General features: G+C 42.4%; 1 protein-coding gene across 1 annotated transcript in view; it reads right to left on the bottom strand.

Annotated features, from left to right (window-relative positions):
* Nucleotides 1–25,490, bottom strand: part of DMRT1 (doublesex and mab-3 related transcription factor 1) — a gene marked incomplete at both ends in the record, with an annotated part of 60,907 nt that overhangs the window by 310 nt on the left and 35,107 nt on the right. The window lies entirely within an intron of this gene.

Below are 25,490 nucleotides of genomic sequence, written 5' to 3'. Positions count from 1 at the left end.
AAAGAACCTCAGGTCTGGGGGCTGCAAGCCCTCCACCCCCTGGAAACCAACCTGTCTACAGACCTCGGGCTGCCTGAGGCTACGGCCAAACATTAAAGAATTTAAAACAAATAAAGTGCTAGGAACTGCTGCAACATTGCGATTTGCATCAGATACAAAAAACAAGTAAAAGGGTCTCTGACCTTCCTAACCTTAGATGAGTTGAGATCCACCCCCAACACTCCCTTCCTGCCTACCGTGAATATAATTAAGGGGAAGCTGCAGTGGCAATTTCTCTCCTCATTAACTTCCTGATTGGTTTCAGGCTCAGGATTCCGGCGGGCGGCAGTTTGTCACCAATTCCAAATGGCCAATCGTTAATACTAATGTTTGTGTAACTAACTGCCAGCATCTGCCGCGGCTCCTTGTACAACAATAATAGTGAAAGGGTAACATTAGTGCTTCCCGTGTTAATTCAGATTCTGTTCATCAATAGGAAAATCTATGATGTAATTAGCAAAATGCATCGTAGCTGAAGCAGCTGGAGGGAACTAAATCACAGCAGGAGCTCTATGGGCCCCTGACAACCTTAATCATCAATACTTACTATGTTCTGGATTTTACTGTTTAGTGCAGAACATTACCAGCCTGTGATCTTTTAGAAGAGAATATTGTTTACAACCATGGCTTGTTTTTTAGAAGCCATGATGAATCTAGGACAACTGCACAGAACAGGGAATACAGAGTCGAGGTTGAAACTGTCCCCAAACTGCACCGCTGTGCCTAAGCGAGCAGCTCCTCTGCACTTGAGCCCTGTGTACTTGCAGGTCCTGGGGACTTCTAGCAATAATGAAGTTTAATGAAAAAGAAAAGGTCAGGTTTCACTTTCACAGCCAGGAAAATTTAAGGGGATTCGAGGAAAGTAAACAGTAGCCATCTGGGTCTACCTCATCGCTGTGAAAAGGAGAAACACCCTCTTACAAAACATCAGTATCCCATTTTTGTAGTAATGTATGTTTCTGCAGTAACTTCCACCTGTGGCTCAGCTTCCTGTTTTGTCCTTATTTTAAACACAATGCTGGTTACTGAGAGATGGAAAAGACATTACAGAGTTGAGGTCTCACATGTAATTTTCATCTGCTTTTCCTGTGACTAGATAAAATGGTAGTTTTTGTTACTTTCAGGCAGTTTTGCCTATTTTTGACCTTGCAGTACCTGGCTCCTTGATTTCACGCAAGTCTCTCCTTTGATGTGTGTAAGGGACAAGCACAGCTCCCACATCACCCTGCCAAAGCAGACTCTACTACTGTCTTTTATATCTGACAGAACTTTTTTTTTAGCTTCATGAATGGGATATTAACCCCATATTACATTTTCTCCTAGCTAACAGACAAAAAAAGAGTGCAGTGCTTAGAGAAGAGGTAGCGACAAATTAGTCAAGGCAACTTCCAACAGTATTTAGATATCCTGTGAAGGCTGTCAATGGTTTAATGACACAGAAAGAGGAATCTGGGTCTGGAGCATCACGTTTTCCTCTGAGATGTGGTCAAATGCACAAACAGCTAAACAAGTCTCTCCAGCATCTCCAGGCCTGAATAACCCTTGGACTGCTGGAGATGGCACTGATTTGCACCCAGAGGAGGCCAGAACAGCACTTGGGTAACCTGTAGTTGGGAACAACTTTGTAGAGTTTTACTTTTTCTAGTCCATGAATCCTGAAACCCAGAAGCAGTGGAGAATCAGAAACATGCTTTGGAGGGTGCAAAGTCAAGCTTTCTTCTGCCACAAGAACACACCAGGCGATGCCTGAGCCTGTTTCCTGCCTCCCTTTTCAGTGTCTAAGACGTGGTGATGGTGGAGTCCAAGGAGAAGGCACATCCTCAGTGTCTAGACAAGGATGTGACATGCCTTTCCACTTCACTTCCTCTGCTAAGCCAGTGCTTGAGATTTCATCTCTGCCTAAGAGTTCCTAGGACTTGAACCAGATGCAAACATGCAGGTTATGGAAAACGAGTGGAGGAACAGAGGAACATTTCTGCTCCTCTGGAAAGGAAGCTGGCTCATCTAGTGAAACAGGCTCACAGCACAAACATACTCATTGGTCGGCCCAGTCTGCACCACAGTCCTATGATCTGAAGCACACACCATGCAGTATTTCAGGTAAGTAACTTGTTGGAGTGGTTCATGCTTTGACTACTACAAAAGGACAGAACAGAGATGATCTGTAGGTCCTCAGTTCAGTGACAAAGGGGAAATCACCTACAGAAGATGGAGCAATCAGCACCTCTCCTGACATGTGCTAGAGACTAGCTCCTCAAAGGTCATTCAAGGGCTTAGCTTTTGCCTGCCAACACCACAAGCTTTTATTGGATCTGGTCATGTCTGGCACCAGGAATCATCTCTTTCTCCATGAAGTACCTTGCATTATGTAGTAAACAAACAGTAGAGTGGCTTCAACATGTCTGACTGGGTCAAGGACTCAGCTCTCTTGATTCAGAAACCTCCTTCTGCTCTGATCTAGCAAGGCCCAATGTGTTAAGATTTAGGATATGCTGTAAGGAATGTCTGTATTCCCAGGCTCAAGGGCAGGAGTACAAAGGAAGCGATTGGGGTTGAAAGGGGACAATTTTTTCTTTACTCCTGAGTAGCCCAAATGGGCAAAAGGGTTATTTGTTTTAAATGATTTGTTAATATTTTTAGCGTACATGTGCCTGGAGTGATGGAAAGGCCCATTTTTAAATACTGAGATCTATAAATCTCTGTGACAAACTTAAAGAAATATTTTTTCTAAACGGAAAGAACCCACAGAAAACCCACCCAACATGCTACAGCATGGATGTTAAAACCCTACCACGGTAAAACCGCCACTTTACTTTCATGATCCATTTTTCCAGCAACTCTATGTTAATTTATTTTAAACCTGTGGAATGACACAGAGGGCAACTCTTTTGGTAGACAGACACCCACACCTGTTTCTTAGCACGACAAGCAGTGTCTCCTAAGCCTTCTGGACCAGTGCAGTTCTGCCATCTCCCAACATTTCTCAAAGGGCATTAGACACCCCGATCAAACTTCAAATTTGAAGTGTCATTACATGGGAACAGTTCCAGTCACCAACTGGTTGGTCTCACAAATCATCTCAGGGATTGAAGCACTGATCTCAATAACACGGTTTGTTCTTCCACTGACTTCCAAATTTATCACAGTTTTGACGGTTAGGCAATTTGGACTATATATGCTGGTCTGTGAATGTGCACAGGGGTATGTAACTACAGCTACACAGATTTTAAAAAACAACCTGGCACTACCAAGATATTATCTCTAGCAGATGACAGTGTTGCTCCTCTATGCAAACCCTGCACTGCTTCCTTGGAAAGACTTCCACTTCAAGCAAGGAGCAGCAGATAGGTGTAATGCTCGTAATAAGAGCAAGATACTTGGACTGGGACTTGTAGCTGTAAAAAGGCAGGAAAAAGGAAATGAGCAATTCTGTTCCACTGTTTTAATCACACAGCAATAAAATCTAGAAGTTCCAAGTTCAAAGAAACAAAACCCATGTTCTTTTTGATTTAAGTCTATGAGTTTCACCTGTTTGAGGCTTGCGGCTGATCCTCCCACCGTTGTTACACAGCCCTTATCCGTGTAAATAACACTACCAGAATTGGGTCTGTGACAGTTTTTAAAGACCATTCCTTGATCTAATTACCTTTTACCCTTCGGAAAGCACCTGAATACTTATGAGTTATATGAATCTGAAAAAATTTTGGCTAGTATCACACAGGAAAAGAAGCGAGAAGGTATTCCAACCATAAACACAAAACCTTACATCTTCTGACAATGGCAACTGCACTGACTTTTAACATGAGTGATCCCTGGAATTCAATGGACTGAAAAGAGTAATACACTTTTCAGTGATGTGAGAAAGCAGAAGGATATTCATGCTTGGAAAGTAAATATTTTCCTGAGTTTACATTTAAAAAGCTATTAAACTCTCAATAAAGAGCCATTTTTAAAGACTTAAAGTTGAGAGGTACAATTCATTTTTCAAAACTCTTTCACCTTCTATTTCAGCGAAAAGGAAAATAAGTAAGAATGCCAGTCCCACATGCTGCTAAGGCCCATGCATTTCTTCGCGGTCCGTACACACACGTGTGCAAACACAAGCAGGCATGCAGGATGAAGGGGCGTGGAACCAGACTGCTGCTGGCAGCTCCAGGGCACCAGGGCTCCACTAAAGCGTCCCTGGGTTTTAGGCATGAGAGTAGACAAGAACAGCTCTTCATATTATCTCTGTAGCCAAGGGTGGCCTGGAAACACCGGGGGTCACATTCAGTTTGAAAACAATGGCCAGTTTCTGCCCAAGTCAATGGTACCCTGCCACTCCACTGCTCAGTTGGACCCTGGAGGGCTGACTCCACCACCCACAGCCAGCAAACAGCCTGCCACGCTACCACAGCCACCCTAACACACATGGCAACTGCCTGACAAAGCATTAGGTCAAAAACCCAAACCAAACTAACCAAACAAAAAACACAGTTCCTGCTGCAAAATCAGGCACTCAGAAAGCCATCAGAATCATCTGACCCAGCAACTGAGAAGAAGACACACCAAAAAAAGTGCAGGACAGAAAACCAGAATTTTCCTACTGTGGAGAATGGCAAACAACAGTGCTAGGGTCTGCCCTGACTTTGCTGTATATCATTATAAGATGAAATCTCGACACAAACGCATGCAGAAAGGCCAAGTTAAGTTAGAACAGAATCACAGATTAATTTCAGTTGGCAAAGACCCTCAGGATCATCAAGTCCAACCATAACCTAACCTAACTCCAGCACTAAACCATGTCCCTAAGAACCTCATCTAAACACCTCCAGGGATGGTGACTCCACCGCTTCCCTGGACAGCCTGTTCGAATGCCTGACAACCATTTCTGTGAAGAAGTTTTTCGTAATATCCAATCTAAACCTCCCTGGCACAACTTGAGGCCATTTCTCCTAAGCAACCTCCATTCAGCTGCCTCATCTTCGGAGTGCTTAACCCTATGTTACCAAATGTTCAACACTTTAAGCAGAGCATTAATTAACGAAATGTCGGAAAAAAAAAAATCTATCTCCACTGAATCTCCTGTGCAATTCTTTTCTGTGTGAATGCACTATTGGAAAAGATGGAGGACAACTGACTTACACTAGGGTGAAGAAACCAGTGTTAGTGACAGGCTGTTCTCCATGAACCAGCCTGGCAAGGGGATCAGTCTCATACTCTGGTATTCTGCTCTGTGTAGATCTAAGACAGGAGCAGTCAGGAGCCTATAGCACCAGGGGTTCCAGAAGCTGTAAAACTTTAAGAAAATTACAAGACAAACTTTCATCAGCTCTGTTTTCAAGATTTCCTTTGAACACAAATATTCATACTTTGTTAAGCTGGAGTTACTTGTTCCTGAAGGACTTTGACGCTCAATGAATCCTCAATATCTTTTAGTTCTTTTGCTGCTACTCTGTGTGAACTATCTAAAAAACCATTGCTGTCTCCTTCCTTACATTTCTCTTGCTCGGGATGAAAACGGTTCCTACTGTGAATTCATGCCAATGGCTGCAAGTGTGTAAACATGTTCCTTATTGACTGTTCTTCTCCTCCTATCCCTTGGGCCTCATCACAGACCTGGACCTGGTGAGGGCTCCCACAAATTCTGGAAGTCCACTTGAAGCCAAGGGTTTCTGCTCGCTGCAGCTGGTCACCACACCACGGCATGGGTGCAGGCTTCTTAGAAGCAGGGTTATACACAGCAGACAGGAACAGGAGACATCAGTCTGACAGGGAGACAGAAACCAAATAGTAACAAGGGGCTAATGGAAACTTGGCTCTGGATCTGCCTTAAAACTGAACTCCACATTATTACGTACACAACCTGAAATGTCTCTGCAATTTTCGCTTTAATGTTGTAGACTGTTCTGACTGTAATGCAGACCGGCTTAGGAGAAAATGGGAGTGGTGCTCCTTTTCTGATTTGCACATAACACAAAGGCAACCAGGCTTGTTCTAGAAACTTATGTCCATGGTTATTTCCCCCCTGATAAGAAATCTCAAGAGTGACACGTAGAGCTGCTTTTCAATGCAAAAATGAAAACAAGCCTAAGGATCTGGAACCGAAAACATGTACCCTCTGTGCCTCTTAACGCAGATATACTATTTCACAGTAGAGCCCTTTCCCCCTCAAATGCTTTCTCAAACACTTACCCTTCTCACTAACATTTAAAGCAATTAGGATTATCTTGGATGCCCACAATAGGGCACATTCATTGTGCATTTTCAAATAGTATTAATTCTTGGCATTAGGAACTCGGGATAAAAGGTAAAGATCTGAATGGAGATCTTTATTCAGCGTGCTTTACCATGGATTATCTCATTCTTTTCCAGTTCATGCTTGTACTTTTAGCAACTAAGAAGGCAGGGCTATAACTGATGTAATTAGAAACCAGAAGCTGAAAAAAATATCCTCTTGTTGAACTCACTCACCTCTGGCTTTAAATTTTCTTACAACAACGTGAAACAATCAAACAAGGCTTTCCACTTCTGATTCAGCACCAGTTAAGACAGGGAGGATGCACGGACGACGTTAGGGAAGCACGGGCTTTTTTTCTGAGACTCCAAAACCTACCTTGAAACTATACCAATCCATTACGGAGCAATCACCCTACATGCTTGCAGACACAATCCAGACCAGAGCAGTACTGACAAACCAACAATTTCTGCTGTCACCAGTGTTACATTCTGGGGCTAACTTGATGTCACTAAGCCACTGCTGTAGGACCAGGAAAGGCAGAGGGTGAAGCACCTCCAAAAAACCTCAGGAGGATCAGGTGTGTTGAGACGTGCACCTTTGCTTTGTATGACTGAAAGGCAATGAGTGATATTCAGCTGGTAAAAGCTTGGTTTTGGGGTGGCAGAAGTGAATGGTTACTCACTTCTTGTGCAAGGTATTCTTTAGAAATGCTCACTCTGCTTGAGCCGGGTCTCAGCAAGGTACAAAGAAGTTCAACTCTGCAGAAAGCTCCCCAGTTTAAATTTCACTACCAGGAACCCCGATGGTTAGTTCCCTCCATATAAAGAGACATGACTGTAATGGTTTCACACACATATTTACCATTTTGGAAGATATTAAGTGAAACATTCTGCAGGAACGGGGCACCTCAGTGTAAAGCAGACATTTCCCACTGCCAGGTAACAGGGTAAAATGCGCACTTCCATGAAGGATTTTTTGGGTAAACATTCTGTATGATTACACAAGAAGCACGATGACCTCAGCATCACAAAAGAGCTCAGATGTGGTCACGGACCTGAGGTATTTTCAACCTGAAAGAAAAGGCATCGCACTAAAATACCAAAGGCATCTCCCTTTTCCTTCCCTACCATTTCCTAGTCACTTATTTAAATCCTGCTACTCCGCCCTGGTGAGACCACATCTGGAATATTGTGTCCAGTTCTGGGCCCCTCAGTTCCAGAAGAACAGGGAACTGCTGGAGAGGGTCCAGCACAGGGCAACGAAGATGATTAAGGGAGTGGAGCATCTCCCTTATGAAGAAAGGCTGAGGGAGCTGGGGCTCTTTAGCTTGGAGAAGAGGAGACTGAGGGGTGACCTCATTAATGTTTATAAATATGTCAAGGGTGAGTGTCACGAGGATGGAGCCAGGCTCTTCTCGGTGACAACCAATGACAGGACATGGGGTAATGGGTGAAAACTGGAACACAAGAGGTTCCACTTACATTTGAGAAGAAACTTCTTCTCAGTGAGGGTGACAGACACTGGAACAGGCTGCCCAGGGGCGTTGTGGAGTCTCCTTCTCTGGAGACATTCAAACCCGCCTGGACACGTTCCTGTGGAACCTCATCTGGGTGTTCCTGCTCCGACAGGGGGATTGGACTGGATGATCAGAGAGCGGTCATGCGACCATATGCAATGCACTGACTTCCAGAAAAGGTGTATAAGACACTGTGTGAGGGATGTGGGTATTTGCAGATCTGCTACCAGCTGAGAAGCAGCAAAGGAATCTCAGAGGAATGAAGCGATTTACTTCATCACATAACAAGGCTGTGACAAAGCTGGGACCTTTCATCTCTTTATTCCTGGAGGTAAGATACTGCTTTTCTATTCCACACACAACACTGGAGACTGATTCTCCATCAAAAAAAGAGATGTCCCTGGTGTGCTGTACTCAAAACACTGGCAAAAGACAAAAGCATCTCTGAGAAAAAAATGGACTTCAAATCCACTTTTTGGACTGTTTTTCTTATTCCTATAGTGATTAAAAACAAGATTTAAAAAAACACATATAAATCACTTCTCATGAGAAACATCTTATTATCTTGCCAGCTACTAGTGTGCATGCCCAAACACCTATTCTGGGTATTTTATCCAGCCAGGACTGGTTTTGCAGAAAATTGCTGTGGTATGGGGCCAAGGAGGCTTGGGACTCACTGGGCTTTCCCATGAGCTGAGTTTTTTTGAAAAGGAAGGCTTTTTGGTTTTGTTTTTGTTGTATTTGTTGGTCTTTGTGTTTTGTTTTGTTTTGTTTTGTTTTCCCATGAAAAAGAAAACAAACCATTCCAGAGATCCAGGTCAGAAGAGGCCACACAACCATGTGAACAGGTGGCAACCTCTGGTGGCAAGGCAAAACCAGCAGAGCCAGGACAGGACCCACCATCCATGTGAGCCTGCTGAGGAAAGAAGGTGGGTGTCCAGTTGAACCCTCTGCTTGTCCCACCGTGACTCTGCAGGAATGTATGATTTTAACAAAAACAACCAGTAGGCTGGATTTTTTTCAGAGCTCAAGATTTTATCAGAACAATTTCCAGCTAGGTCTAAGGAGGAGAACACAGTGTCATCTCTCTCCACCCTACAGCCCCCTCAGGCATTGTTTGGTGACCCCACGCTAATATTCTGGAGACTTCTTACCATCCACCTCCTTTGGGGTCTGCATCTTCTCCTGTGCTGATGATGCAGGCTCTGCCACATGTCCCCAGCACCACCTAACCAACTGATAATGCCACACAGAGGTGACCGAAACGGACATCCCCAGTGGCCATCAGCCGTGGCAATGTAGTCACACACGCCTACTACAGTTGTCACCTGGCAGCATGTGAGAACGAAGGGGCAGAAGACTCCCCGCTGCTTCTCTGTGGGATGACTGCAGACACTGCGGGTGCAGAGGGAGAGAAGTGGGGTCTGCTCCCCGTTTTGAGGAAAGGCCTCACATGCTACATCTATCTGTAGTGTGACACAGGAGACAGCAAGTGACTCCAACTCATCATCTGCTTCTGGGCATTGCTATGACAAAAACATAGTTGTCTTTATTTTGCTTGGTATATGTATTTAAAATCTGTGAAAACAAGAAGTTCCTTGGGAACAACTGCCTCTAGAAGCATCATTGTCCTACCTAAAGCACGCACTGCCATTTTCCATAGGTGAACTGCTTTTCGAAAAGCAATGGTAATTTTAAAAGAAAGAGTGCACTCAAGGTTCAGGATCATGTTATCAAGCAGCAGAATAGGCCGAGAGACAAAATAACAGCACAAGATTCCTCCCTTGTGTAGCTGTACTAAAGAACAGAAATAGGATCCTAAGAGCTTTAACAATCATGTATAAACTTCTGGTGTTCTGCACAGAAATCTGAACACAACACTATTTTGGCTGAATGTCTCTCTGCTCCAGGGTCAGAAGGGCTGTTAATCTTCACCAGCACATCAGGAAAAAAGGGAGAATATCACAGTTTTCACAACACCAGGACTAACCATATAAATTTAAATGTTAAATCTGGTCACCCCTCTTTACATTTTTATTGTTGCTGATGTCACTTTCAATCTATAAAACAAAGACGAAATCCATGCCCACTGTCATCAGTCACAATGCTCAAAGAGTAACCAAACAGCTAATAATGACAGCAGCAACTCTTTCAGGTTTAATGACAAGTCTTAATTTTAGAAAATACTGGCTCACTGTGAAAGTACCATACTATACAGCTTGAAAGATTTTTTTGGATATGATTTGCAAGCTTTTGGAAATCCAGAGGTAACTAAACAATCAGAGAAAATGCTAAGTCTAATGAAAGTGATCTGTTATGGCAGACACAATAGATTTTTCACTTGCAAAGAACAGATTTGTTTTTTTCAATGCTCTTATAATGCAAGCTTCCCTGTTGGGAAGGGAGAAAACAAGGACCTACAACTTGTACCATACCAGTGAAAACAGCAGGAGGTTTGTCAGTGCAGCGTGAGTAAGACCGTACTCATCAACAACTCTGCTCAAAATTGAACAAGAGAGAAGAAAGAAGAAGTCTTATCATTTACAGCTTGCAATTTAAGCGAATTCACAGTTTAAAAAGCCAGAAGGCTTTAAAGTGACTCAAGATTACCATGGTATTACCATTTATAATATTAACTTTAATTTGGAAGCAAGTCAAGCAGATTCGCAGTAAAACGGTTCAGCAAGTATTGATGAAATACACAGCTCAAGATGGGTATATGCATGAACAGAGTAAATATGTTGCTACTTATTTTAAAGTGAGATTTATGCCCTCTGAAGTTTAGGCATCTTGCTGTAATAAGTCACAATACTTGAGAAAATAGGGACAAAAACCGAACACAAAACATTTTTGAGGTAGTCAAATAAGTTAAATGAAGTTTCACACAACATTAGGCTTAAGACAGACCTGCTGCATTATATTTATGTTTACTTCCATGAACACAATCGCAGCATTAAATGCAGACTGTGAAACAGTGGTACGGCATGGAGGCTGGTCCTGCTCCGAGGTGACCGTGTGCCACCAGCCACAGGACACAGGTTGTGCCTGATGATGCCTCCCCAGGCCCAGGAGGCCCTGCAGATTTCATACAGCCATGGCCATGCAGACCTCGTAGGACTGGGCCCTCAGTTCAAGAAGGACGGGGAACTGCTGGAGGGCAACAAAGATGATCAAGGGAGTGGAGCATCTCCCTTATGAGGAAAGGCTGAGGGAGCTGGGTCTCTATAGCTTGAAGGAGACTGAGGGGTGACCTCATTAATGTTTATTAATATGTAAAGGGTCAGGAGGATGGAGTCAGGCTCTTCTCGGTGACAACCAGTGACAGGACAAGGGGTAATGGGTACAAACTGGAACACAAGAGGTTCCACTTATATTTGAGAAGAAACTTCTTCTCAGTGAGGGTGACAGACACTGGAACAGGCTGCCCAGGGGAACTGTGGAGTCTCCGTCTCTGGAGGCATTCAAACCCACCTGGACACATTCCTGTGTAACCTCATCTGGGTGTCCCTGCCCCGGCAGGGGGATTGGACTGGATGATCTTTTGAGGTTCCTTCCAATCCCTGACATTCTGTGATTCTGTGACTGACAACCCACCAGTGTCCAGCACTTTATTCAGGATCCTGATAGCAGCTGCCTTGCTAGGAAGGGTCAGACTCCCCTGAGATCACAGTTTATGGTCTACAAGCTGAAGGTCACGAAGGTCTAAAAACCTTGGTTGTTTTAGTTTCCTACAAGGGTACTAGGTCATATCAGTGCTCTCATGCCATCTTTCCTTACTTAGGTTACTTGAGTGAGTCTGAGTGTATCTGACCAATTTTCAACCTGGGCTTTCCTTGCCCTTGCTTGCCACAGTCTGAAGTCAGAAAGATGGACCTTAAGTGGCAGAAAAGCTCTAAAATCGATCGATCAATCTCCTTGCTCCTTTTCAACTACAGTTTAGGCAGTTACAGCTCCATCTGGGTTAGTCCCTGCAAAAATGTCTGTGTAACAGCAACACAGCAGATGCCTCTCAACAAAGCAATGTTGTTTAACTCCACTGGAGACTCTGTTTGCACACAAATCACATGCAGTTCTATCCCTTAGAAAAATCAGAAACTCAATATGCAAAATTTAAGTCCCTGAAAACCCTTGTGAGTCAGGGAAGAGTTGGGGCAAGATGAGTTTGACACATCTGGTAGAGACAGCTTTATGAACTGGAAGCTCATATTTATCCAAGACATGGAGAAAGCAAAGTATTGACTTAAGAGTATTTAGGAGATTTTAAACTGTATTTAAGGGTACACAGCTAGCTCAAATCTAGGTCTGACTGAAATTTATCAAAATGTGTTTTATATAGCCAAAAGCCAATACAAAAAGATCACTAAAAAAAAATCTAGTGTAAACAGTCGTTTCAGAGTGGGAAAATAAAATACTCCTTGCAATGTCTGCAACTGCCCCAAGACAGAACTAGAAAGGGAAAATGATTTATAAGTGAACAGGAAAGAGAGCTCATTGATTTTTCTTTTTCTTTCATGTCCAGAAAGGAAACAAAACCAGTGACAAACTAGACTAAAACATTATTTTACTTTCAGCAGTCTAAGACATGATTAGTGCCATGCTTGGGGCAAATAAACATGCTACCCACAGCATACAGGGTGTGATGCAGACCTTACGCAAACCTTCTGCTTGTTCAACTTCACTAATTTAACAGATACTGTGAGATAAACATCAGGCATAGAGCTGTAAAAGTGGCACTGTAAAATTACGAAAAATCAGGAAATAAATTCAAACATGTAAATGCCAGTGTTAAAGAAGAAACAAAATCACAACTGCTTGGTTTATTTTGAAATGAGCCACGCAGAGTCCTATGTAGTTAACTTGGCTCCCACTCTTTCTGGATCACATACTAAAATTAATTTCACCAAATGAAGTGTTCAATCTTGAAGATACTTCAAAACCAGTCTCCAGATCTTCTCAGACTTGTAAGAGAAGCTTATTTCAAAAATAAATGCCCTGCCCCCCGCCCCTCCATGACCTCTTTCAAACATTTTTAAAGTGAGCTGCAATTCCCTCTCTGTGCTGAGATGTTTCCAGCTTCTGTCACATCTTGTCCCAGCTGAAGGGAGCACCCAGCTGATCCACGTCCTCCCCTCAAAACACCAACAGGGTAATGAAAATGCTGACACCCTCCTAATTACAGAGGGGAGAGCTAAGTCCACCTCTTATTTGGCTTACGCACAATGAGCATGAATATGGATTTGCATAGGATCTTATTTACATGCGTGGAAGCAATGAGGGGAAGTAAATACTTTCATAGCATGCAAAACAAGCTCGCTGGCTTCGTACCAGTGTAGCAAGATGACTTTGATATTTTTCCATTTTTCAAGTTAAAAACCCCTTTGTCTAAATAATTATTCGTGTGCTTTCGGTGTGGCAGACTAACAAAATGTCACTTAAATCAGAAGGCAGCTACAGCACTTGCATGTCTGATGTTCTTCAACAGGTTTGGAAGACCCGGAATGTAATTTATTATAGCTTGTTTAGCTCTGCAACAATTGCCCTTCAAAACCCGAAGGAGAACAACATAATTGAACCTACATGCCTTCTTCCCTGCAGAAACCTCAAACAGCCTCAGGCAAGAGCTAATACAGATGTAGTACAAGGCATTAAAAGAGTGCTGGATGCTGTAGCTAGCAATTATCCTGGTATTTAACCAAATCTATCGCTCATCAGGAAAGCGTTTAGTGCAGTAGTCGGAGCGAGACAGGCTGACACGGAGCACAGCTACTTAACTGTCCCCTCCAGCGATTACACTTTCTCAACCTGAGAGTCATGTCAAATTAAACAACTACACATTGACTTTTCACTTCTAGAAACATTAAGGTATGATTGACAATTCCTGGATGCTGCAAGACAGTCATTATAATCAGCCAACATGCTGTTAGCTTATTTGCGGCGTGTTGTTTCTTTTTTTTTTCCCCCATTATGAGCAATTTCCTCCTGGACTATTTTTACAGTGCTTTATAGATAGGTTTGCCTTGATTCCTTGCAGGGTCACTGTAACAAAATACCACCCCACCACAAGACCTTTGTATGAGTGTGAGAAAACAACATAAAATTAAGTCACTTCGCACACCAGACACGTATTTTTTTCCTTAGTCTCAGCCAGCACTTACCCATTTAATCCAAATTCAGAGATGTCTGGACAGCAAGAACTGGATGCCAGCACTGCACTAAATACTGTTAATGTTGCACCCTTCTGGAGTATTTTTACCAATTATTGCCCTAGCTCCTGAAGTCTCCTTCAACCTACAAACAGCAGACACTGCGAGAGGAATGAGTCATCTGTAAGAATGGGACATTAAATGAGAAGCTTTGCAATAGTGTTTTGATTATGTATTAGGTTGGTGCAAAAGTAGTTGCAATTTTGGATCGTGAATTTTAAATCATTCTAACTAGGCTCAAACACATCTCTATTAATCAAAATAGGAACCATTACAGGCAACACATTTTTGCCAACAAGAAATAAGTTTGTTTATTCCTGTAGCGTAAAAATCCATGATTCGGGATTTGAAAACTCTTGGGAAGCATTTTCTACATTCTGCTGGTTGTGGAAGCGTTTTCCCTGCAAAAAGTTGTCAAGATGCTTGAAGAAGTGGCAGTTGGTTGGCGAGAGATCAGGTGAATATGGCGGATGAGGGAAAACTTTGTAGTCCAATTCATTCAACTTTTGAAGCATTGATTGTGTGACGTGTGCTTGGGCATCGTCATGGAGAAGAATCTGGCCCTTTCTGTTGACCAGTACTGGCTGCTGGCATTGCAGCTTTTGGTCCATCTCATCGGTTTGCTGAGCAGATTCTCAGATGGAATGGTTTTGCAGGGATTCAGAAAGCTGCAGTGGATCAGAGCGGCAGCAGACCACCAAACAGCGACCATGACCTTTTCTTGCTGCCCGTTTGGCTTTGGAAAGTGCTTTGGAAGTTCTTCTCGGTCCAGCCACTGAGCTGGTTGCCGATGCTCGTCGTGTAAATTCTACTTTTTGTTGCACATCACAATGTTATTGAGAAATGGTTTGTTGTTGTGTAGAATAAAAGAAGACAACACTCCAAAATGACGATTATTTTTATTTTCAGTCAGCTCACAAGGCACCCACTTATTGAGCTTTTTCACCTTTCCAATTCACTTCAAATGCCGAACGACTGTGGAACAGTTGATGTTGAGTTCTCCGGCAACTTCTCATGTAGTTGTAAGAGGATCAGCTTCGATGATTAGTCTCTATTCGTTGTTGTCAGCTTCATTCTGTGATTCTGTGATACCTGTCACTACACTCCTCATCTTTGGGGCTCTTGTCTCCTTTGTGGAACTTCCTCACCCACCACTGCGCTGTATGTTCATCAACAGATCCTGGGCCAAAGGCATTGCTGATGTTACAAGTTGCCTCCGCTGCTTCAGGACCCATTTTGAACTCGAGTAAGAAAATAACTCTAGTTTGCTTTTTGTCTAACATAATTTCCATAGTCTAAACTAAATATAAAATAAACACCAAGGAATAAGTCAGTAGCAAAAAAAAAAGCATAAAGTGAGAAAAGTCCATTAAAATTATGTATAACATAACCATATTTATTTAAGAATGTATGCCAATATCAAATGGCAAACTTCAACAATGAAAAAAACACAATTACTTTTGCACTAACCTAATATTCATAAAGACTTCAGGCTTCCTAAGGCTATTACGGCATCCCTGTGTCAAGGCACCACTCACTATACATATCTGAAGACTGCAGCTTAGTAAACTTACTAGAAACTGAATGGGTACATAAAGCAGTCAAGGTTGTGAAGAAATATGTCCCTTTGATTTTATATGCAACATTCTGGCATGTGAAACCACTACTTTCTAAGTGACAGCTTTATTCTCCACCCCTCTAATTCAAGCCACGAGAGTAACATAAAAGATGTCTGAACTTTCCCCTCTCAAAATAGAAGGAGAAAGTAAAAAAAAATAATTGTAAATAGTGCTTAACACTTCCACCCCCTCACCCCCACCCCCATCACCTCTAAGAAACCTCACTGGATCCTCTAAAGCCTCTGGTAAAGAAGCACGTGAGATTAGTACTGTATTATTAAGCTAAATATGAATATAAACAAGTCTAGAATGCTGTTGGTATGCCTGGAAGCCTCTGTATTTACACAGTTAGTAGATCTGAAACTTTACCTTCAAACTGCCTGCAGCAGAGTCAAAGGTAACCTTAACAGTGTTGGGTTTTTTTTTTAGAAAATATAATAAATCAACTAAATAAAATCAGTAACAATAAGCACATTTGTGGAAACTGTTCTGAGCTAGAAAAGCATGATTTCACTGCAGGATTAGCACTCAAAGCAGAAAGCAACTACAGGACTTGAAAACAGCTGAGGAGGACAAATGAAGTATAGTTAGCTCTCCTTTCTGGTAGTACCAGCTGCAGTCCCACTCCTTTTTCCACATCTGAACTGTATTTAATACCCAAGCATGTGTCTCAGAAATCTAAAATTAAATATAATAGTATTTCACACATCCCATCTCTCCCTCTGGTTGAAAAGCCAGGCAATAATAAAAGCAAAAGGCTTCCATGAAGAGTCTAGAACATGCCAGTTCTGTTTCAAACACAGAGGTCAAAGCAGTCACAGCACTAAAGGCAGTGAAATACAACTTAATTTCCACGTTTTGCAGCATAGCACTGAAATAACAACAACATAGGAAGCACTTAAAAACTTTGCTGGTTTATCTCCAGTCTTTTCTTTCATTTCTTTTTACCCAGTTAGCTGCCACTGGAGCACCTAACGCAGGTTACTGTCCTTGTCCACAGGCCAAACCACACAGCGTGACTTTGTACAGCCAGCTCTGCTTAACTCCAGGTATATTTCTCAGGCTACCAGATCCATGAGACAGCAGATTTATTTCCAAAGACTCAGCCTCAATTTACACATACACAAAATGTCTTGGTTATATTTTGCACTGGCTTCCTACTTATGTAATGGACAAAGGCACCCAGTATTCTCAATGACCTTGTGTCTACACTGCTGCTGAAGGGACAACAAGCAGGGAGAACATCTGCCAACACAGCACGCACCCAGATGTACCAGTAACTTTTGTAGTTTATGTATTTTAAGGTTTCTGAGTAAATTTCCCTAAAATCTTCTGCTCAAAGTTGCATCTCCCAAGCTCTGAGAGACATTCACACACACAAAAAAACCCGAACCCCACCCAAAACAAAGCCCAGCAATGGGCCTTATCACTGTTTCAGTAGTTACCAGCCGTCTGCATTGTGTGTAGACATCAGAAGCAAGCTCTGCTTTGCTGGAGCCCCGTCCTCCCAAAGGCAGCCGACCAGCTGCACGTAACACACTCACCTCACGGGTCCCTTGGCTCTGCTACCGAGGAATTCAATCTTAGCACCTGCTATAGCCACCCTACAAAACCCACAATTAACCTAAACTAAAAATCCATCAGCAAAACTTCCACTCTGTATGTCAAGTCAGGAATCATAAAACTACCAGGTTCAAGGAACTGTGTTTTCAACAGTATTTTTTGAAAACAAAAGGCTGCTGAACAACTATCACTAAAATGCAACACTTCAGTGAAATACTGAAATATTTTTAAGAAACAGCATAAAAATAAGACAGAGTCCTGTGAGAGAATTCTGTATTTGAACACAGGTAGTGTTTGTATATAGAACGTACGCATAGCATGTGTGTATTCATATATCCATGTATATATACCTCTATATCGATATAGGCACCCACACACAAGTACAGGTATGTGTAGATTATATATATTATATATATAAAGCTAACTTTCAGTCCTCAGTAAACAAAAGCTATCCCCATATAACAGCCAAATTCCTACATAACTCAATTTCGACATCTCATCTGGTGTGAACTGCACTCATTCCTAGTGTAAACCCCAGCGCGCTCTGCAATGATATACTGTAATGTCACATCGCAATCTGGATTTACTATAAAGGGCTGCTGACGAGTTTCAGAGCAGTAAACATTGCTGCGAGGTGTATTTCACACTGAGCTGGTTTTTATGAAGAACACTTCACCGCCCAGCCACGGCACCCAGATGATGAATGGTGAAAGATGCATGACAAGCTTCATCATTGTTTGTAAATCTTAACTGTTCCTGCTCACTAACTCTGCAGGCAATTTTCAAAGACAGCGGCTGACAGAAGGACAGCACAGCTTTCCTGAAGGTTATTCAACTTGTACTTGGCCTAAGCTATGCCTGTGAGGAGCACTGGAAATAAACCCATTGGTTACACTGAAGCATAGAATTAAAAACATTTGATGGGGAGGCACGCTAATGGCTGCTAAATTAAGAAAGCCCATTAAGTAGCCTTGGTATCTGTCCCCCACCCTGCCCCGCAGGGTTACATACATCATGTGCAGGCAACATACCCTGGTATTATTTACACGTGCAATATCAATATGCATATTTATAAAACAGCAGAATGAACGATGGGCTGTCTACTCACACATCACGATCCCCCTGTATCTTGTGCAGCTACACACAGCGCCTGGCCATCCCCCAGCTCCTTTGCCCACTGCTTGTAGGAAAGCGACTCCTGTTCTCTTCTGTCAGAAGTTTACCCTTGCGACACGGTATAATGCACAGAGAGACTACCCGTGGTATGCAAGCATTGCAATGGGGAGAGATGCTACCCTTCTTTGTTTTCCCTGAGGTCATTCTGGTGCGGGGGCAGCACCATGGTCTGCAACAACTTCTTGCAAAGAGTCCCAATTCAGCTCATCACCTCCCTGCAAGAGGCAAAGCCAGTACACGCTGCTCCACACTGCAGAGCCTTAGTAATTCGGACTTTTTATCTTCCCTTTTCTTTTCTTTAGGGATCAGCAGGAAATGCTTCTTTTGCTAGAGCTTCTCACGATCTGCAGGGAGTTGCTTCATAAGCAGAAGAGGCTGCAGAAGAATCAGCTCAGAGACTCCCCGAGCTGCAAAGCTGGTGTGAACTGTGAGATGCTCAGTGTAGGCCCTCATGCACAGACAAGATTATAGCTGAATATGGAGTGAGTCCTCTCTTAACCAAACTACAAGGATGCCCCTGCCCATTAAAGCAAAGCGAAGAGGCGAGCAGCACCTCTGTTTGTTACAAGTACAAACCATGCCTGGGTAAGCATACCACTATCACCACTGTCCTGACAAGATGTCTCCATTTGTTTTATCACTTTATGGTGAAGTTTGTTTTGCTATTAATGATTTCTATCAATTTCTGCTTGCAGTGGGAAAGTGCTGTATCCAGAGGTAATCAGAATGTACCTAGAATGTACCTCTGTATCCAGAGGTAATAAGATCAGAATGTCAACACCACACCAGTTGCTTAACCTATGCTGTGTTTTTTTTCACTGAAGTATCCAACACCCTTCAAAGTGTTATGAAAAACCCACACAGCTTCTCCAGCTGCAGTTACATCCTCTGTCCCACGCAAAGAGCAGATCAAATATGCAGAAAGTCCAGAGGTGCTGCAGTATAAACCGCTTGTCTCTAAGATGCCCCTAACTGCAAAAGTGAATGAGAAGAAACTTCCCTCCATTAGAGTATGTAAAGAAAAAGACAGAAAGCATACAGGGAAAGGGAACAGAGCCATTACTTATCCCAGGACAGCACTCTGGCACGGGCTCACAGAGAGATGTTGACGCTGGGCACGGACCAGCGCTGCCCGGTGTCTCTGCAGGGTGCCATCCCCGCGGCATCGCTCGCCCCCCTGTCCCACTCGTGGCTGCACCCTCAGCCAGGGCCAGCAGGACTGAAGGGCAGGCATCAAAACCAGCTGGGATTGATGGGACACCACCAGGAACTTCTTTTCACAGAATAAAACTCTGAAAAGCAGAGATTTTAGCAGTAGGTTTAAACTGATTGCTGTGGATCTGAACCTGCCATAGCCCACTGCATCGCCAGTTTGATTTTCCTCAGAATGGAAGGACTTTCCGTAAACCTCTGTTTTGCCAACCCAATGCCTGCAACACTTAACCAAAATGCAGGCTTGAATGTTAAAACCCTTGCATCCTTTGAGCCATACAAACTGTAACAGCATAGATAAATACAACCCTTTCTTCAACTGCTTAGCAGCTGCCTGGCCTGACTCCCTTCTGGGTGGACTTGGTTCTTCTGGTGTGGGTGGATGGGGTCCCACTGCCACCTCCTGAGGGTTCAAGCGACCCCACTCCCTCGCTAGCTCGTTGACAAATGAAAGCATTCACACATAGTTCTCATGAGAGCTTCGCATTCCTCCTAGAGGATGCTCAGTCCTCGGTCCAGTAATATCTGCACTTCTACAAAAACAGATCTGGCGGGGGAAATCACCAAAAATATCGTTTGTTAGCTGCTCTTGCGGCAAGACCAGCAGCTTCCCCCAGAGCAAACAGCAAGGGCTCAGCAACCACCCCAGCATGAATCAGCAAAACGCATGAATCAAACCCGTAATTCTGCAATTGCCCAATGACAAGCTGCTTTGGTGCATGTATTATTCTTCTGTGCTTTTGAGTGACTGTAACATAAAGGTTGCATTTGGAGAAGAAACTACTTAAATGAGCCTTTTAATCAGGAATAAACTGAAGCAGAATGGGATGTAAGCAAATGCTTACATTAGTTTCTTTTCAGGAATTCCCTTCAGACCTGATAAAGTTATTTTAATATTGGTCAAATCTTCATCAAATCAATCTCATTTATTACACCACAGGCCAATCATTTAGAAAAAGGCTTCAAAACACGGAAAAATAAATTACCAGAGCTTATATGAATACGTCTCACATTCTCAAATGCATTTTGATAGTTGCTAACGAAATGATGAAATATGAATTTCACAGAGTTAGTGACTTGCTTTGTTTAAAACATTAAAAAACTTCAAGCCCAAGAACCATCTAGTTCAACTTTTTATTGAAAATGAAAACAACATGTTAGAAGGGCATCTGCCTAAAGAGGTCTGTGAAGTGTTGCAATGCACATGACCAGCTATGTAAACCAAGGCTTGCAGAAGCATGTTATAAAATCTGCTTGCCATCCTTTTAATGAGCACCTAAGGGAAGGCGCACATGGTGTAGCCACCAGGGACTGTAAGTGGCAGCAATGAGAATGCAGAAAGAAAGATAAACAGTTGCACAAAGATCGAGTGACCCACTTGAACTGACTGTTCAAAAATCTGCAGATTTAAAAGATTACCCCTTCATTTCTTCTTTTGCCTTATTTCAAAATTCCCTTCTAAAAGTCTGATGTAAGATGGAGAGTTAGCAGAAAATATAATGTCGAGTTTTCAGAAAATACTGCTTGCTCCCTCATCACTAAGGATAGCATACTCTTGAATAGAGGTTACTTTTAGAGCAAGAGATACACAGATACGCACACACAGAGAACACACAAGCTAAATATTGCTGAACTGTATCGGTTCTAGAAGCAAAATGTTTTCCTGCCCACATAACTCTGCTGCTGAAGCCCCTCCAAATTCAAGATGTATTTCTGCTGATGCTCTGCTAAAGGGGTGTGTAGAACAGAAGTCGTACCTCTGATACCTGATAACACCTGGACCCCCTGGGTCCCCCTACTCTTTAGCTTACGCGGACTGTTTCTATCCCACTGGTGACGAACACCTTGGGCTATTTTATACTATTGTGCCCCACTTCCTAAGAGCTTTGTTGGCACAGCTCTGCCAGTGCAACTTCTCAACTGGTTGCAAATAAAGAGTAGATAGATGTAAGGGGTTTTTTCTGCCCTTTGGATTGATTTCTTTAGCCATACCAAACCAGCCTGCCTTGTTGCAGTGCCATCTGTGTAACCTGAATGCTTGCAGAAAGCAGTTCAAGTTCAAGGACATGGTCTCAAAGACCTTTTGCATACCAGGACTCCCTCATCTTTCTGATCCTACAACCAGGTGCCACCTGTGGCTCTGGAGTGTTACTCTTGCATGGCATTTCAAGGACACAGGTTCACGCAAAACACAGGAAACCTCAAAAAAGGAGCATAACTCGTGTGTGGTAATCCAGTCTGAAGGAAAGAAACCTCCAACCTCTTGTGGTGTTTCTCCCGGATGGCATTCCTTGCATTCCACCAATGTTTTTGCTGAAATGTAACTTTTTGTCTTAAGCAGGGAAACTGTTCCTAACATGCCCTTGATTGCAAAACCACTGCAAGAGACTCTTTACAGAGCTGCTCCATAGTCTGGGCAGGTTTCTTCAATGGATCAGCACTGTTTTCCATACAGCATCCAAGCAGAGGTACGGCAGTACGAGTCTCTAAATGCAGCCCCTGGAAATATTTGTGCTGCACTAATTTCCACAGCTGTAAAACTGGAGATACGAGTTATTTAGCTTCTAGCCAGGCCTGACTCTTTGGAAAGTGTTTTGAAAGTGTTGGAAGCTGTTTTGCTGACAAAACCCCCTGTTATTGGAAATGGTCTCCTTGGGAAAATGCTGTTTGCTCATTTAAACAAAACTGTTGACATTCTCCATATCAAAATGAACACTTTATACAAGTTCTCATTTGTGTTTGGGAAGAGTTTCAGCCTCCTGCTTTATGTTCAGGCTGCAAATACAGCACTTCTCCAGTGCTTCATCACCTGTGTTACTAACTATCCTGACACTCAGACAGGAAAATGAAAATTCAAATCTATTCATCAGCTAGTGCAACGTTTTAAATGCAAGCCATCTCCTTCACCAGAGGCACGACATTTCACATACTAATGCTGAAGAGAAGTTTTTATTCCATGCTAACTTTAAGGACAATGTAACTAGTTTAAAATCAAAGGTGTCTGCAAACAGAGGGATATTTTTCCTTTGCATCCTATTCAAACGCTATTTCTTTCTGCCAGTGTCCCAAACCTGTAAACTGGCCCCATACAGATAAGCAAATGCTCAACTCACTCAGTGGAAACAGAACCCAGAGCAAGGCACCCAGTTCTGATCCAAGCATGAAATCAATGGGAATAAGGCACTTATAAGGCAGTTGGCTCTTGGAGATGAAATACCCTGTTATGATGCATCCTCATTCCTCCACTTCTTGCAGAAGGATCTCTTGGTTTGGCTTTTCCAAAAGAAAGATATGTTTAAAGTATGCTTTGCAAGAACAGGGTTTGATAACAACCTCTCGTATGTATTTTCCTGTAATTGCTCTTGTTTTAAAAACCTAGCAACAAAGTAGAAAAAAGGAAAGGAAAAATCTTTTGAAATACAGAGTACAAAATCCCTCTCCTATCTAGAAATTATTCTATAAAACTTACAACCTGGTGATCTAAGCAAGCCCTCTGAAAACATCCTTTTGCCATTTGTCACAAGTTTATCTTCTTTTTTCTCCCCATTTTGTCCAGTTTCAGCTGGAAGAGCAGCAGCTGTGCTTAGTTGGAAGCAAAACCATTTTACTTAGAATCACTTCAAACTGCAAGGAGGTTGACTGATGGTGTTTTGCCATTCAGAAAATGTCAGCCCATTACTATATGCAACACACGGTAACAGGGTATTGACCTCATGTACAAATGTCAGAAGCTTCCTGAGAATTTCACATCATTCATAAAAACAAAGAAAGTGTAAATCAGTGGTCTGCTAGCTCATCTCCCTTTCGACATAACTGGTCTAAGCAGGCAGTTAACTTAGCAGAACAAAATTAATGAAATGGTCTGACTGAAATACTAACTGAGATAATATATGAAGTGGTAAAACCTCTATAAAGCTGAAGCTACAACTGAAATGTGGGTAATAGAATGCATGTGTTCTAAGACCACCTCTGACTCGTGGCTGGGAATTTAATAATCATTTTTGTTAGAGATACAGGTTTCCAGTGTTTTGAAAATTCAGCTGTAAAATCTTTCTTTTGACCTGTTGGTCTTCTATATGCACTGTCACCTTCCTGTAAAATTTCTGGATTAACAATACAGAAGTCTTCACATAGATATTAAAAAATAATTATGGGCTTGCTGCAGGAGTTATTAGGTGAAGTTTTACAGTCTGCAATATACAGCAAGGAAGATTAGATGATCCTCATGTTCCCTTCTGACCTAAAATCTATAATCATGTGTTCTTAGAAAGAAAACAAGGCTCTGAGCACGGTTATCATTTCAACAGCAACAAATGAAGAATGAGCAAAATATTACTTGCTCACTTAAAACACGGACTAGAGTTCTCTTTAACAAGTAGCAATCACTAACCGTGCAGAAACATGCCAACAGTACAGAAAGTTTAGCCCAGCAATCAGTGCAGAAAGGCATAAGAATGTGGTATTTTGTACAAGACAACACTTGGCAGCACCAGCGGTCAGTCCTTTGGGCAAGTGGGCCACCGTCTTCAATACTGCACACAGCCTGGTGGCTGACTTAGTACTCACACAGATGACAAAAAAGAGGCAAAACCCCTCAAACCCTCTGAGGACTGTGAAAAGCACTAGAAGAAAAACATCATGTGACTCTAAATCATTGACTAACAGCCAGTGAATATCATTTTGTTTGTAGATGGAAAAAGTAAAAGCAGCCATCTCCTCCAAAACCAGGAATAACAAGAAAGGAGACGCTTCTAAGAAGCCCATGAAATGGGTACAGTCCTGCTCACATGTCCAAGTTTCTCATAAAAATATTGGTGCCTCTTTCACCCACTAGGTCCCTGCTATGGAAAAACACTTCTTCAGAGTCTGGAAAACGCTGTTTGATTTCAGTAAATTACATCTCACTGCTTGTCGGTTTCTGATTGATGGTGTAACTTAGGGAACAATATCTGTGTGTGGAATACTGTCTGGAGAAGCAGTCAGGGACTATTGAAAATACAGTATTTATGCAGTTTAAAAATCAGTGGCACATTACACACAACTTTGTTCTACAGTGATGAAAAATTACTGAAGTGCATTTGGGAACAAAGGGTATAAGGTCTTTTGTCTATTTGTAAGAACACTCGACTGGTAAGACTTCTTAGTGAGTTAGTAGTGATGGATGCAAGAAAAAGTGTCAACTGCAGTTAAGCATAAAGCCAACTGCTTCTCCAACCAATGGGCAGAACGGAAGACGTCACTGTTCAATGGTGGTCAGAAAAGAGGGAAGAAAATAAAACTGAAGAAAAGAGAAGGAAAATGAACCAAGGATCACTGATTTCTCTAAGCCATTTAAAATTACTGGAGGGGGAGGAAAAGTCTGAAGTTTCATCACACCATGTGTTGTTTCGTCATCTATCTGACATGTTGTTAGTTGGAAGACATTCAGAAAACAGCCACTACAAAAGAGACCTCCTCAGCATAAATCACTCTGGAGTTACTGAATTCAAGGTCTAAATGCTGATTTACACCAGCCACAAGTATGACTTTATAAGCACCTCACCTTCCAAAACTTCATTTGTGTCTTAAGGTCCTGTCATGACACAACGACCATACTTTTCATCACAATAAAAAAATGGAACAGACACCAGGACTTCAGTCACAGAAAGGCCATGACTGAAAACAACTACAGAACCTATGTATCCTTCCATCTGATGTAAAGAGGAGAAGATTCATTTCAATGTATAAGCGCATCAGAGAAGCAAATGAGGATGGATGCTGATGCCAGCAGTGTCACTCTGTGAAAAACAAACAAACAAAACAACAAAACCACAACAAACAAACTGCACAAAAATTTGGCAGGTGTAAACTAAACGAAAGGAAATACTTCACACAGGCTACACAAAACTGAAGAGCCAAATCCATTGCTACAGAAAGATGGAAAGCCTGAGAAGTTCACCAAA

Source organism: Streptopelia decaocto (genome assembly GCF_964273445.1).
Source record: "Streptopelia decaocto genome assembly, chromosome: Z".
NCBI classification, from domain to species: Eukaryota; Metazoa; Chordata; class Aves; order Columbiformes; family Columbidae; genus Streptopelia; species Streptopelia decaocto.
This window is presented reverse-complemented; position numbering and strand designations above follow the sequence as displayed.